The sequence below is a fragment of the Bombus huntii genome, chromosome 5, assembly GCF_024542735.1.
Source record: "Bombus huntii isolate Logan2020A chromosome 5, iyBomHunt1.1, whole genome shotgun sequence".
Taxonomy (NCBI): domain Eukaryota; kingdom Metazoa; phylum Arthropoda; class Insecta; order Hymenoptera; family Apidae; genus Bombus; species Bombus huntii.
In genome coordinates this window covers 9,660,352-9,675,995 of record NC_066242.1, presented here as the reverse complement: position 1 = coordinate 9,675,995, position 15,644 = coordinate 9,660,352, and the positions used below count along the sequence as shown (strand labels likewise).

The window sequence follows — 15,644 nt, the reverse complement described above, 5'->3', positions numbered from 1 at the left end:
CATTAAATCTAAATTAGGAATTGTCTACTGGATTAGAATATTAGGTTAGAACTGGTTCAACGTATTAGGTTCCACTTAAATGCCTGTTAAGGGATTAAAATGTTAGGTCTACGATCATCCGGGTTAAGTTCGTGTTGAGTTGAAATTAGATTAGTAGATTAGATTTGAGTACAAAATTTTATAGTATATAAAATGCTCGTAGCGATAAATTGTATGTATATGTATAGAATTGATTACTTCCATTCATTCTGATTTGGGAGGCATTAAAACAAATTTATTATTGACGCATTATAGCGTATTTTTTAATTTTTTTTTTAACGTTTTTTCGCCGTTCTTTAGCTTGTTCTATAGATGTAAGAAATACGTTATAAGTGAAATACAAAATACGAAGGAAATCGTAATCTACGTGAACAAATTATTTAATTCCTTGTTATTAGCACTCGCTCAAAGATTAAATTTACAATTCATTATTCATTTATATTGATGTACGTATTGATGGGTGTTGATGTAATTTTTCTTTCATAGCTTTAACTATTAATCGCTGTTTATCATCAATAAATAATACAAGGATACATATAGATGAAAATCATAAATATTCTTAGAATCGAAGAAAGCATTGTATTAAATTATTTTTCTGTTGCTGTTTCTTTATTCCAAGATGACATTGATATTTTCAATCGATTCTTCTTTTCGTTGATTGCCGAAGTTTAAGACATTCTTTCAATGTTGGAACTCACCCAGCATTTGTAGTGTTTGTGTGTTGCCTTTCGTTTAGAGAACAATAGGTCGCTGCTATAAACGGAGAAAGCGAGAAACTAACCAAAGAGCATCCGGTTCCGGTGCTACCGATAGCCCGTCCTTTCAGCTCTTCGTGTCTACGTCGTAGCGCGTGTGAGTTATTATGCGTGACTCCTCAATTACTGCGAAGGGATAATCTATCTTGTATTTCCGCTATGAAAAGGGAAACCTTAGATGGATGAACTAACAAAATATGATAATAATTTGTTACGTCAATATGACATCCAGGTTTTTCTTTGGAGATAATTGTATTTTTCATGGTATTTTGATATAAGTGGCGGTATATTATGGCGGTTTTGGTATATTATGGCGTGGTACTATGATGTGTTACTCTAGCGTAACACATACGCATATACATTTTATGTTTCTAAGCGAAATGTTTAATTATACTTAATCTTTGTCTGAGAGTTATGTTCATTTATGGACTCGCCGAATTAATTGTAAAATGTAATTACGTTAATCGTTCAACGAAAGTGCAAGCTTTTTCTACTTTATTAATAAACAAAAGAAACATTCGTACGACTTAAGATGGCTAATAAAGACACATTGAAATTTTTCGAGGAATCAGAACAACTGTAAAGAAAACTCCGAGTTACTTAAATCTCGGAGTAACGAGGATCTCTCCTCTTAATTAGAATCCTTAAGATCTCTCTTCATACAAATAAGAGTCGCGAGAAATTTAAGTGAACTCCGGCCAAAGAGAGAGAGATGCATGTTTCTATGATATTTATGAAATTCATATTTTGATTGGATTTCGTTATTTTGTAAATTAATATAAAGCTTTGATAATAACGTTGAAAGTATAAAGCATACGATAAAGTATCGTAATTATCCAGAGGTTACAATGTCAAAATAAAGGATTTATCAGTAATATGAATGATTTCGCCAGTGAAAAGCAAACCACAATAAGATCATCGCGTGCATATACATGATTATTTATAACAATAATTTGATATTTGTTTTGTTTATTGTGATCGTAATTCAGTTAACGAAATTCCCAAATATTCCATGTATTTAAATATTGCAACCTTTCCTGTGCTATGATAAATAAATCTCGTTAATTTATATCAATTTATGCCGATTAATTCTGACTAAATTGGCCAATTAAATTGGGTGATAATGTAAATGTCCTTATTTGGGTATTTTCCGCTTATACAATAGATTATACTACAATAGATTTTAATGCATTGAGTCAACATCGATGATGTATTCGTAAAGTATTTTTACAATTATAAATATGTGTAATTTTGTATGATCATTATATATCATTGTATACAGTAATAATTTATTTCTTAATTATTTCACTCATCTTTAATTTGATTAACAGTGAAGGTGCCTATGCACGAGTGTGAAATATAAATAATGAAGGAAATTTCAAAAGAATACAAAATAGTAAACCAAAAAAAAAGGAAAGTAAAATTTCAAATCATAATTAAATAATTAATCTTAATTAGCGTAGATGTGTAATCCTTATTAGACCATGTAATTTTGTATCAAATTGTTACAATAACTTTTTATCTTCGTATATCCAATCTTTTTCAGCGTTCTCTTTGTAACATTTACCATTTAGTTTTTGACAAATGTTCTCTCATAAGTTGCTTTGTAAAGAGATTTGTTAATATTTCAACAAATCATTCAACAAACTTCTAATAACATAAAAATTCCCATATGCGCATCTGTGGTTAAACTTCAGTGGGATCGCTATCAAGCGGGCGATTGTGGCCGTGTCGATATTCTAGAGCGTGCAAAACAATGCTTGCAGCTGACGTTTTACACTTTTCAGCGGCTGATTGTGAAATTGAATAGATTCTTTGACGCAGTTTTCCTCTTCTGTATTCTGGTCGTGTTGATCTGGCCATTCAAATCTTTCAGCGGGTCGATAGACACGTTTCGGTACACTTACAGAAATGTCAGGAAACTGCAGGTTGATTGTTTATATCTATGATGTTTGAAAGAAAAGGATATTGTTGTGTGCTGTATACAATACAGCACATGTACGGTATACATACCCTATCAGTCGAAAAGGATATTATTGTGTCAGTTTGAAGAAAGAAAGAAAAAAGTATTTTCCAACTCTTGTAGAACGAAATATTGTAACTTTCACTTCAAAGTAAAAAAAGAATTCTTGAAAGGTAATTGCAGTTCGAACGTAATTTTGTAACTGAAATACACCTTGACAAATATAACCAAGCGTCGAGACAGTTTTAAGCTGTTAACCGGGGGAGATACATTAACTTGTCAATCAAATTCTCTTCGATTCCGATAACATAAATTGATTGAAGAAAAATTACAACGCGTTGACTCAACCTCAGTCTTTAATTAGTCAATGCGCTATTTCATTTCTATTGGAAATAATTTATATCATATTCATCAATAAAAGAATGGAAATCGACTTATTTTGAATTAATTTGTCTTGATTAAATTTTTATTTTGCGATACAAATTATGAAACTCTTTCGTTAGATTATAGAAATTTCTGATTAAGCGATGACCCGGTTAACGCGTAAAGTGGTGGTATGCGTATCAAACATCTGTCGCGAAGAGCGGAAATTAATTTTAACCTGAAAGCTCGTATCTGGTTCACCTTAAACCCTGCGAGCGATAAAAAGGAGTGGAACAGCGCTGTATGTAGCCTCCGGTTGGTCCCGCGACATCCGTTCGTACCAACTTTCGTCGACACTGATGTCCCCGTGGCGCGCAATAAACACTTCATTGCCGTTATAAAACGGCGATTAACAGCTGATGTTAAAAACAACGCGAAAAGCCCAGACGAGAAACGACGAGGAACGAGAAAACGATTGGCTACGAGCAACCGCGTGGAAATTAATTAGCGAACCAATTTAACTTTAACGATCGTTCGATTGCATCAGACTTGCCCCTAGTATACACGCTGATAATGATTTTCGTTGAATACACTGTGGTACGTGTCTATTAAGGGAGTTTATCAAGCTTCGTTTCTTCGTCGCCTGTTGATTTCGAACGGTCGAGAAATCTTACACGTAGCTCTTGACCATCTTTTTTCTTCCACGAAAGTTTCCTCAGACATCGGAAAACGTTCGTCGTTACGTTACTTTTTTGTACCAGAAAGTAGAAATATTTATCTTCTGACCGTATTCTACCGGACACGAAATCGTCCTCCGTGATAATTGCAACGATTCAGGAAATCGTTGGCGTCGACAAATGAACCGTATCCCGGCACGTAGCACGTTCGTTAAGGTTTTTCATGGAAAATTGACTACGTTAGCCATTATTCTTTTACGCGGTTACACCGCAGTCTCCTAAAGGAAATTATATGTATTTTAGGGGAATTACAAGGACGTAGTTTTCTGGGTTGAATTAGTCTTTTGTTAATTACTCGACTGTATTTTATGTATGTCTGATGAGTGTAAATATGCAGGAACGGATAGGAATGAACGTAAATGTAGAAGTATATAAAATATGAAATGTAAAGTAGTACGGCATATTACAAGTATATTATAATCTTTCAAAGTTATGTTATATAATCTTTATTCAAATTTCAGTTTTATGCGAATATGTAATTAATATTCCCTTCTTCTATATTATTATATATACGGAGGCTACAAGAAATATTTGCATATTATCTTACTTATTTTAGCAATTAACACCAAGTATAATAAATTTAGTATGATTTAGCAGTACTGTCATGTGACTAGAAAAACGTTGATACTATGAAAATGAAATGTATATAAAATTTGATAAAAAGTCGCTTTATTGGAAAATAAGGATAAGTGCAAATACTTTTTCTGACCACTGCAGGTTTTATATCCCTGAACATTCGCATAAAATATAAAGCTACATGTTTTACGGCAATTTTAAGTTTCTGCTGTAAAACATTGCATTCTGTCTTGAATTTTACAACTATAAAATAATCTACAGGTCTCGTTAAATTATAATCTCTTGCACATCATTCTCCAATACAATATTTACAATTATATAAAAGAAGCAAACACAGGAATGACTAACCAAGTGTTTAAGCTATATATATTTTTATATTTCTATAAATATACCCCAATACATATGTAGAGTTTCGATGACGAGTACAAATCATTTTATCTTGAATCTTTTCAAAGGGATTGCGATTCATATCGCGCTCTATAACGTAAAATCAAAGCTAACGAACCTATACCTTTTTATTATAAACCAAACACGGAGGGCTGATGGTACACCATTCGATACCTTAACGAGAATGAATCAAATTCTAGGCAATTTCGCGCGATCCGTATTTTATATCTCTAAGCGGCTTCGAACTAGCCAACGAACGGCGCGGTAGCGTTCATCGCATTTAAACGGATCAACGAATCGATGAAACTGAAATTTTTATCGAAGCATCGAGTCTTGTAGCTGACACGGCTTCAAAGCCCCCGGAACAGTTACAGTAAATTGTTTTTCAATTGGGATAACCTCGAATTTCCATGCAATCGTAACAGATCCGACGAAACCTTCCTATGCTTTCGTATAATGTTTATTTCAATACACGTACAGCGGAACGTGAAAGAGTTCGAACATTCCTTCACACCATCCATGAATGTTTTGATATGTGTTATATGGAACGTTTTGAAATTTCATTACCACTCTACTACTCTCGTTTTGATTCAAATAAGTGTATTATTTGCCTAAAAGCTGGTTTTAAGAAAAACGATTTTAACAACCATGCATCGATTTCACAGACTTCCGAAACAGAAACTGTTATATCTATAGTTCCAATGCCAATACAGCTTTTTTATTTAATATACATGTAGATAAACTATTTTTGTTTTGTGGACGCGATGACTTGATTTAAGCAGCAGGTATGTCCTTTTGAATTTGCACAGCAATATAATGATATTAGACTATCATGATTACATTGGTAGACTTTGAAATAGAGAAACTGTAGATAGAAGCTACAAGCTATTTAGTGCAAGTATGTATTGTTCAAAAAGTCCGTGTTTTTATTATGATTTTTTATCAAATAATAATTTTATAAAATAAATGTTCGAACAAATTGTGTTCTTAATTGGGTAAAGAGAATTAAGGAGGAACATGTAAAATTCGCTAATAAAACAGATTTCTTTCTTGTAGTGATACAATGTTGAAATTCTTATATCCAACAACTTTGGATTCATAGGTAGAATGCTCACCTGTATCTGTCTTATTTATCGAGTATAGTATAGCCTAATTATACATCAATAAATGTCTTGTAACTTATATGCGCATTTTGAGATTGGCTTCGAATATGACCAATATAATCATGACAGTTGTGTCTCGTTATAGAGTTATGAAATGTCAAATATTTTATATATGACCCACATAACATGCGCATGAAAATTTTCAATAGTAAGTGTTGAAATACTTTCGTAAGGTACTATATATAATTATATTTACGTAGACACACAAACATACAGAAGGAGAAAGTAAAATAGAGAGGAAGAAAGATAAGTAAATCGATGGTTGAACCTTTGAACGAGATTTAGCTGCACTTGCACTCTGGTCAGTCGTATATTCTACGGCGTATTAGCCACATGCAAACAATTATTCAGGAGGTTTAAGCAAAAGTGCAGCTGCAGCATCCCAGAAAAGTAATAGAATATCGTGCAAATATTTGTGAGCGCATGAATCATAAAATACGTCAGTCGAAATTTGCAAAATTAATTGAATTTTCCTTGTTCTAGTACACACCGACTGACCCACCAACTCTAACAAAATTTCTCTAACAAAATTTCTAACCAAGGAATTTTTATATTGGATTGTGCTGTTTTCAATCGGTCCAACAATTGAACGAAACAGACCAATATTTTCATTTCATTTTTTTTCTCTGCCTATTAACTTTGTATATGACACAAACTGTTGCCGTTGCTTTTTCGTTTAAACGTACGGTGTTTTTAGGCAAATAAGTGATACAATTTGTTCAGAGTTATGAAGCTATTTAAATATCCATTTTTTAACTTGACAGAATATAATAAAAAATGTGGCTATTTTGCAAAAAGTAATATTGTAATATTGTAAGCTTCTTAAACTATACTTTCTCAAATAATAAAGCATTTCAGAAGGAATTTGAATTGTACTATATTATTATTTTGGCGCAATTCATAACTCATAATTAGCATCCTCGATAGTGTCTTAATTTCCTCGTTTTTTAATGTTTTATAACATTTAATATTCCAAAATATTATGCAAATATTAATTTTATGAAGGAAATTTCGAGGAAGTGAAGAATAAGTATATATTTCAAATAAATCAATTAGATACTGCGCGAAATGAGTAAAAAGGATTCATGAAATATTTAAATGACCCGATCAAAAAAGGGACTCAGTTCGAAGAACATGATTTGAAATGCCAATTGTATTAGTTAATTCTTTTTCAGTCAAATCACAGATTACAATTGTTTCAAACGTAAATAGAGGGGCTTCTTAAAAGAGAAATCGATTATTTCCTTCCATCAAATAGTAATTCTCTACTGAATATTTATGATCATTGTAATATAATTGCATTGAATAGTGACCTAGATTTTCTTAGTTCTCTCAAGTAACACTTGATGTGAAGAACAAAAGACGAATAAAGAGGAACGAAATTTATTATTCAAGTCTTTAAATTATTACCTTATTAATAGCAGTATTAAGAGTAAAATTTTTCTATCCATCAGTCATAAACAAGTCCAATGTTCATAAATTATTCATATATCAGCCCTGTTAACGAATACCCTACTTTTTTGTACACGCTATTAGCACGTTTTTAATTAATCTTCAATCAATCTATTATTATATGTGATTTTTTTCCAGCAGAATTCAGTAGTTATTTGTTCAATCGCTGTAGAAGTTATCTCCTCCATTTTGCATTTATTTCCGGTCTGAAACTACTCAAATAAAGATGTAATAATATTTAAATTGTGCAAGAGAGCTTTGGTTATAAATAATCAAGCAAAATCCAGCAACCATACCTTCGAATCAACTCAATATATTTACATCACGTTAGATTATTATTTGATTAAATCTTTGCTCGATGATGTACAAAATTATTTTCATTCGATCACCATAAGCAACACGTAGCATCCCCTGCTGAAGAATATTATCTGGCTTACGTCAAAACTTGTCTAATTTAATTATCAAAGAATGGAGGCAAATTCACGATCTGATGTTTCATAGAAACATCGATATATATTATTCTAGTATTCGTCAACATGCATGGCCGAGTCTTATGCTTTGTTCAAAAAGACTTTGTTCCGAATATCGTGTAAGAATTCGACCACTCCCGACACGCGTTTCCATTTGCATAACAGAAGCGCGTAGTATAATGGAAATTGGTCTGCGTTGTATAACACTGTGCACCTAGGACGTTTGTATACACCTACAACTCACAGTGAAAGAGAAAGGAATTTCTCTCATTCGCGTGCTCGCGAATAATTAGCGGACCTGGCCGTGACATGAAGTTTGAAACTGCCGCTGACTGGCCTCCTCTAGTGCCATGTCTCTGCACGTTTTATTGTTTCTCCGCTCCGCGTCTTTCGTATTATTGTTTCGGAATTAGGTTGCGACATGTTAGCATTCTTTTTAATCTTGATTTTGCATAACTGTTGATGCACAACGGACGGAAAAAGTGTCACGAATGAAAAGCGAAGGGAATCACAGGGATACGTGAAAAATTTCAGATCCGTATTACGGCGATTGGTTTGATTGATATCAGTCAGTGAATACGAAGATTTATTTTACGTCAAGTGAGTATGGAAGAAATATGATAATTAGAATATTCATGCATTTATGAAAATTTTAAATCTCCATTCCCTTATTTGGTTTTCTTCGTAAAACAATGAACTTCTTTAAAGATTCGTAGTTTAATGGCAAGTCTTCCCTTGAGAATTTTTTAATTTTGATTTTTTGATTAATTTTAATATCATTAAATTATGGTAGTTAAAAGGGACTGTTTTAAAATGATCCAGCTGAAAATGGGAACGACCTGTTACGTTCCTTGATATAAGCCTTTTAACCTTCTCCTGGTGCCGTTGAGTCATACTTACAATCAATATACAACCCCTTGACTCAACTCAGATTTGAATTAAGTTATTTCATTCACAATTACAATAAAAACTTTAATTTCAATTCGTGTTATATATTGTTAATATTTTCTGAAATAAAATGAAATAAAGAAATCCATGTGATCATCCATTGTAATCTTCCATGTCGAAACCAGGTAAGAGCTAAAGATTGGTAACTTGACGAAGATTTATACAAAAATGAGTAATAAATAATACAGCTAATTACAGGATAAAAGATATTTTTAAAATCTATGAGAAGGTGACAGAATCTCGTATATGATTTCAAGATGGTAATATCGAAATTGGTTAACGGTGTATTGAATTTTAAAATTGCTCTCCTACAAAAGCTAGGAAATGTGACTTATCTTGTCTTTCCCCTGTGGCTTTCATATATTATAAGACAGATACTGGGTACTGCAGGTTTGAAACGAGCAGAAGTGAAATATTATTATAACGCACTTGATATAAAAGAGATGGCTTAGTAGTATTGGTTAAAAGTAGTACATGTAATTTTAGTTCATGCTAGTACCTAGCCGTAGTAGGGGATGATTATGTTATGAAAGAACGAAACCGAAAATACAATACAAACTTTTATATACGACATCTACATTTTCTTTAAATTAAGGAGACATTTATTCTTTCTAACCGTAACTAATTCATAAAATTGCTCTGGAAAGATATTGTATCCTATACTATATACTAATTTCAGAATTAACAATTCCGAAAATATCATCAAGTTTCGTTCAACACTGAAAGCTGTTCAACAATAGAATTCTAGTGCATTACTAAACATTAGAACCGGAAAGTTCTCTGGATGAAGTTTTCTCGGCGTTAGAGAGTCTCGCGAAGTAGAATTCAATGACTTTTCATCGAAAGTTAGAAGCTAAATTCAATTTCAGCCTTAAACTTAGAAGTTGAACGTCCTTAGGTATTGAAAAGAATATTAAGAATGCTTTTTCTTAAAAGAATTTGACTGACGTCAATACGATTTCTTCGTGAACTTTACAAAATGTATACATATTAATCTTGCATCGTATGATTGGATAAGATTTTTAAGTAAGAACAGAATTTGTTCAAACCTTTCATTATTTGATAAAAATTCTTAATAGAATTGATAAAAATTTATAATACAAAATTTCCGAATAACATGGAGTTAAACTAAATATTTTGTGGTCTGCATGTACATTTTCAGATTTGTTTCAAACTTTACTATCCACCATATTATCGATATTTCAAAATGTTTCGTATAACACACGTAATATATCCATAGGAGGTGTCTATGAGTATTTGAATACTTTCGTAATCACATTTTCAAATTTTCAGGACAAGAATACAAATCATTATTCTGAAGCGACGCTGACACTGATAAGAAATGTATCAACGAAACCGACTATTTACAGAAGAGGTTTAATTGATCGCGAAGAAACGAATTTTTCTCGCAGAAAAGAATGCCACGCATTACGTTCCTATGCATTCCATTTTAATTACGTCTTTCCGCCGCTTTATGCCCCTGACGTCCACTTAGTCATACATTCTTCTCTTTCAGTTCCATTCGGCCATTGATAAAAGCTGAATATTAATTAATCAGGGTATGAGTTCAACGATGAAATTATCTTTGCCGCGTACCGCTATGTTTTCAGAAAGTTTGTATCCTCGCTTCTCGAGAGTAGATCCTTCCGGATGGAACTGCAGTAACACGAAATACGTGAGACATAACGTGTATTTTTATCTCATATCACATTCTTTTCTTAAAAGTGATACAACTCAATGACATCACAGAACGCAATGAAATACCTTTGAATATAATAATACACTACTTTATTAAAGTATTTTACATTTTATATGAGCTGGTTTATACTTGAAATTATTTTACTTGAAGCCATTTATCTAAAATCAAGTTATTGATATTTAAATCCATGTTCGCCCATGTTGAAATTAAGTGACTTCACTAATGATGATGAACATAGATATCTGAAGAGACACTTCAAGTGAACACAAAGAGATTTCAAATTGTGTGAATTTTCGGTTCTTGATTAATACTTGCAAAATTACAGCGACAACTGCAATCCGAAAAACACGTCATTCATGTTGTATCAATTCTGTAACAAGGACACAATATACGTGGCCACCTTATTTCGTTTCATTCAGGAAGAATAGTGATAATTTAGGGGAATGATTTTAGTGATGAGCAAATTAACGCGGTTCCTCCCGCGGTCGTTAACGATATTTTATCGAAAGTTTCCAAAGGCTCGTATAGGAGAACGCGGATGTTAATCTATGCAAATCTCTTGGCTGCGTTGTATTTAAACAGGATTAGGACAAATTTTAGTGAGGCTTTTAATTTAAAAGTTTGGCTGCCCGGTGAATTTGGACCAGTGAATTTCAATGTACGGCTCCAACGGCGCCAGTACAGATTGCACTTTGTTTTTTCACGCTCCTTTGAAAATGTCCTCCCCCTCCCTCTCATCGGTGATGCTGGAACGTTACGGCGAAAACAAACGAACGCGACCCACATAATAATTCGCGATGCTCGACAATGATGTTTCCAAAAGTACGAGCATTCGTATAATTGCTCGCCGTTCCGATGCAAACTGTTATGATCGCGAGTATACTGGAAAATATATTTTTTAAAATCACTGCATGCAAGCCAGAAGTTTCACGGACACCAAAAAATCCGAATTTTTATTTTTGACAGCAGTTGGTTGCATAATATTTTCAAGCACATGTAATCGATTGCCTGAGGATCGATTTTAAACATTTTAAATGTTCCAGTTTATTTGAATATTAAATGTTGTTCAGATATTAAAAATTATTATCATAAAATATATTCTCTATATCTCAGTCGACCGCGAATTTTTTGATTATTTATTGTTAGTGTATAATGTTTTAATTATTTACTCATTAAATAACGGTGAAACAAATAACTTTGCTTTATGTATAAGATAAGAAAAGATAGGAAATCCTTCACTTAATTTCTTTCATTTTTAAGGATTAAATAAATTAGTAAATAACATTAAAAGCTGAGTTTAATTCAATTGAATTTTTTTGAACTCGTAATATTTTATATTATACTTTAATCGAAGATCACGAGTGGATAATCGTGAAAATTAATTATAAATTGTTTGGATAATGAAATATTCGATTAACGGATATTTCTAATTAGGGTACTTTTACGATAGAATAAATTGACTCAGATATCGCGGTGAAACATTAAACGCAAATTTATTCTCACAAAATTATTAAATTTCGCACTTAATTTATCTTGTCATATGTGTACAAATGACATACATACGAAGCTGACTACGTTTTGAATTCTTGCTCATTTTGACAGCACCACTGCTACGGTCAATCACTGGTGGGTTTGTCTACCACAAATCATTGACTCTCCAGAGGGTTGCTACCCCGGAGAGAAATCACGGCCAATTTCGAAGAACAATGTAGCCCTAACCAGGCAGAGCCCTAAATTTTTCTCTGCTAACTATTTCAAGACAAGAAAATAAAGTAACAGCTCAAGATCAATTTTAAGAGGAGAAAACGAACCTTAATGTTATAAATAAAAAGTCTAAAATTGTAAATAAAAAATTACGTTTATTTTCTATATAGCATCTAAAATATAAAATAAACAAGTACAGCAATAAATTTTTATCGAAATTCCTGTGTTTAATTTTAAGTATCCGCATATTTACAAAATTATAGCTTTGAAAGACTCAAGAGTAGTTCCTATATATTGATTAAATATTTTTTTAATAACGGAGATGCGTGATCATTAATTGATAATTATTATTTGAAACCTCAGCGTCGCAAATAAGAAACGAAATTTTTAATATTAATAATACGGATGTCTAGAGGCATGTAATCCCCATGGCGTTATTCTATTCGTCATTCATAGCAATTTTAGGAGATCCTTTCCGTTCAACGGCGCAGAAAGTCCTACTTCCATTGTGGGACAAAGTTATAGACTGACTTCTCGTGAATGTTTTCCCTCCCTGTATTCTACATTCCTATCTCGTTAGAAAATTTTCCCCCTTTATTCCCCTTCAAGATCCCACCCATCCCTAAAATGAAATACACCGTGTATCAAGTTATTATTATACTAAAGGGACCATTGCAATTGTTTGAATAAATTATCTTTAAGGACTTTCTATCATCACAAAAGAAAACTGTGTAACACTTTGAGTGTTATTTTCATTATTATATTTAAAATTATATGTATTATATTTATTATTTATGTTAGATTATATTATATATTTAAACAACAATCATTTTGCAATTTCTCGTGTAGTTCGTGATTTGTGTAAATCATGCTAGCTTTTTTTTCTTTACGCCAATATTTCTTTCGTATAGTATCAGTAGTGATTCGTTATACTAAATTAAATTATATTGCGTACATTTAAAAATATTATATTATATTTTACAAATTCTTATATTTTCTTTCCTTCTTACATTAACGTTCAGTTGAAAAGCTATAGTAGCAATTTGTGATTTCGTTTATTCATTTTTAGAAAACTGTAACCTAACAATAGAAGCAAACAGTGTGTCTGTAATTCATGCTGTATTTTCTAACAAAGAATGTATATTGTACCGAAAAATAATCTCCTCGTGGAGATTAAAATTTCCTGAACGAAACGAAAAGAAAAGAAAAACATTCATTGTAATACACGCAGAAGAATAGTGGCAAGTTTGAATTACCAAGATTTAGGATCAGGCGAAATTTTTTACGAAAATATATCCGTAATGCTATCAAATGATAATATAGCTAATGTGTCTAGTTCTAGCTAAGTCAGCTATTATAATTAGTTGCGCTCAAATCAGTGTTATTGTTCGTACAATAATACAAGCTTCAGTATGTTATATGCGTAGATTTATGTATGTAGAGCTATTATAATACAGTTTTGTATAAAATGGTCATACATGTAATGATTGCACTGACGAACCCAGAACATGACCCAGAATATCAGGTATACGAGCAATCCGTGGATGAAACTACTATACTAATTATGCTGTTTAATGATATTGCAGTATTTCTATGCATATAAAACGTTACAGTAGAAAAGAGTGGAATATACAGAGGTTATTTGTAACTTTAATCGAAGCTATTCGTCTACCAAAAAATATCGTTCTGGCTGTGAACCAAGAAAGGTTTACATCGCCTTAAGTAAGAAGTACTACCTCGATATAGGTATACAGAGAAGGTTTTTTTTGTATAATGTGCTGTGTTATACATGTATTACTGACTTAATTTATAGTTTACCTTTAAACGAACAAGCAAACAAGATGGAACGCAAAGTTGTTACATTCGCTTGTCTACGTTGAACGTGAATAATTATCCATTATATTATAGTCGAATAAAAATAAAATTATTCGTAACCTACTGTTCATTATTTTTTCATCCGTAACAAAACGTGAAACCTGTGTCACATAAAAGTGTAAATTTTTATGGTTAAATTGAGCGATGTATTTTAAAACGACAAAGAAAATGGTTTTCAATCTTTTTGAATACGAGAATAAAACAATATTTTATGTTTAGACAGAATTCTGTTCATGAAATTAATCTACATTCGTATAAAATGCTTTAGTCGAAAAAATGTACGTGAGTGAAAATATACGATCGTTGTTTTTCGAAAAATATTTGGATCGATTCGTCATATGGAGTAATGCCCTCATTGTCATTTTTCATCTAAATTTAATAAGTTCCTATTTATTAAAAATTTTTTACGTGTACGTTACTAATCGTATGTATTAAAACATCTATTTATTTATGCGTTACACATTCATTGAAAAGCTTTAACAAATTTTACTTTATTTTTTATTTTACATCATAAGGCGTATGTGATTTATAGTGAAATAAGGCCACAGAATAATCTTCAGCTTGTACCAGATGTTACATTTAATACTTTATATTATAATGTTATTAGAATTGTCACTTCTTAGCATTTTAATGTAATTAAATATTTTTTCAAAACATCCAAGATGATTATTCATCGTATACGAGCTGCTCATAGTTCCTGGTATATTTGTTGTTATTTAGAACGACCCCTCGTGGAAAGTTCTTCGCAAAAAGTTCACGTCAAAGTTTGCTTTGACTTGAAGTTTCAAATGGCCACGTGAAAGATTCAGAGGGAACTTTTCCGCCCCTCAATATGCATTAAATAATTCCTCACTTAAATCATAATTTCAATGCGATATTTTCATAAAAGGACGGACAATTTTCGTCACTAATAAAATGAAACGGTACACTATAAAACATGAACATTGTATTATTATAAAATATATAGTTTCCTTCGGTGTTTTCGTAGAACTTAAATTAAAGAACGTAACATAAAACTTTTCCAAGAGTAATTTGACAAATTCCATAACTTTCTGTCAATATTTTTATGTTCAAATATTTTTCAATCTCAAAATATATATTTACAACGGAAGAAATATTATAATTTGCACATTGAAACGCTCTGATTACCCGAATAATATTTTTACGACGGGATTTAATTCATGATTTAAAAGAGCAAAATAAATAGTCGATTACGGGAACCACGTTCATCATTCACGCGATTACAGCCACTAACAAGACGAATCAAATAATTCCGAGCGACCATTTACGACACTTTCAGCGAAGAAAATGAATTGCAACATCCTTTTCTACGAAAAGGGGTTACCAAAGCAGCACACTGTGCGACGCGGGATTTACATAATCGTAATGAATAGCGTGCAAGCAACACGCATACAGCAAGTATCCTTTATTCCTTAATCCGTTTCTCCAAGTTCTTGCATTGTTTACCCGTTTTCTCATTAATACTCCAAACAAGAGATTCTCGTATAAATAC

The 15,644-nt window shown here is 32.0% G+C and overlaps 1 protein-coding gene across 1 annotated transcript in view; it reads right to left on the bottom strand.

Moving 5' to 3' along the window:
- Window positions 1–15,644, bottom strand: part of LOC126865980 (neurotrimin-like) — a 301,471-nt gene that overhangs the window by 285,463 nt on the left and 364 nt on the right. The gene's annotated exons all lie outside the window — the stretch shown is intronic.